Genomic DNA, 1727 nt, shown 5'->3' with positions numbered 1-1727 from the left:
AGGCAGTTTTAGGTATACTCTGCTCTTGTACTTTCAGCTGATAATAACCTAATCTCAGGTCAATTTTGGAGAATACAGCTGCACCCCTCAACTGATCAAACAAGTCATCAATACGAGGTAATGGATATCTGTTCTTTATCGTCACCTTATTCAACTGCCGATAGTCAATGCATAATCAGAGAGTGCCATCCTTCTTCTTTACAAATAACATCGGTGCTCCCCAAGGTGACACACTAGGGCGAATGAAGCCCTTATTAAGCAGTTCTTGCAACTGCACTTTCAATTCTTTTAGTTCTGCTGGTGCCATTCTGCATGGCGTTATGGAGATTGGGTCCACACCAGGCATAACATCAATTTCAAACTACACTTCTTTTTCTGGAGGTAATCCTGGCAATTCATGAGGAAATACATCCGGAAAGTCACATACAGTAGGAATGTCCTCCAATGCTGGACTCCCCACTTGGGTGTCTATCACATGTGCCAAGTACGCCTCACACCCCTTCCTAATCATTTTTCTGGCCAGTGCAGCTGAAATGATGTTTGAAGGTAATAACTGTCTCTCCCCCTGTATTACTACATCACCATACTGAGGAAGACCAAAAGTGACTGTCTTCAGTCTATAGTCAATCATCGCATGATGCCTGGCTAACCAATCCATGCCCAAGATAATATCATAATCTCTGAAGGGCATTTCAATTAAGTCTGACAGGAAAATATGTCCTTAGATCACCAAAGGACAATCTCTATATAGCCTATTTACCCTGACCTCCTGGCCTAATGGACTAGTTACTAGCACATTATAGTCCATTGGTACACACTGAATAGCAGTAGAACACATCACACTGGCACTAACATACGAATGTGTGGAGCCAAGATCAAATAACACATGTACATCTTGGTCAAGGATGGAAAAATTACCAGCTACAACATCTGATGTTTCAGCCTCCTCCCTCTGACGCATGGTATACACTCAGACTGGTGCACCACTGGGTACTGACTGGTTAATAGTGCTGACTTCCAGGAGTGTTACCAGGACCCCTACCTCTACCTCTACCTCTAGCAGCTGACTGTGACCCTCTAGGTGCAGAGACTTGGGCTGATCCCTCGGATGTAGCAGAAGGTCCAGACCGGCGCGGACTAGTGCAATCTTTAGCGAAATGTCTGCTCCCTCCACAGTTAAAACATGCACCAGTGGCCTTGAAACAAACCCCACCATGAGTTTTACCACAAGTTTCACATCTGGGCCGTCTGACTCCTCGGGGTGTCTGCTGGTCTCACGACTGCACCGGGGTGGTCGTTGGCCGAAAAATCGCCTCGCGGATCTACGGAGCTGGATCCCCCAAACTGTTTCCTCTTTCTAGAACCGCTCTCAGATGCTCGCCCAGTAGTCTTTTCAGTCTTCTCTTTTTCTTGTGTACCTTTCTTCATTGGCCCTTCTGATTCTATCCTTTCCAGTTCCAGGGCCTGTGAGATTAATTCAGCAAAATTCTGATGTCGAAAACTCGAGACTTGCATTCTCAAATTCGGCCTTAATCCAGACTCAAACCTCTTATATCTGTCTCTGGGGGTGGAGACTAAATTTCCAGCATGGTGGCTTAGCCTTGAGAAGTCTCTCTCATACTCTGCTATGGTTCGGTCCCCTTGTTTCAAACTAAAAAATTCTTGTAATTTCATATCCACATATGCATCGAGAACCCATTTCTGTCGAAACTCCCTCAAAAAGTCTG

The sequence above is a fragment of the Hevea brasiliensis genome, chromosome 5 (genome assembly GCF_030052815.1).
Source record: "Hevea brasiliensis isolate MT/VB/25A 57/8 chromosome 5, ASM3005281v1, whole genome shotgun sequence".
NCBI lineage: Eukaryota > Viridiplantae > Streptophyta > Magnoliopsida > Malpighiales > Euphorbiaceae > Hevea > Hevea brasiliensis.
The sequence above is the reverse complement of the archived record's forward strand: the minus strand, read 5'-3'. Positions refer to the sequence as shown.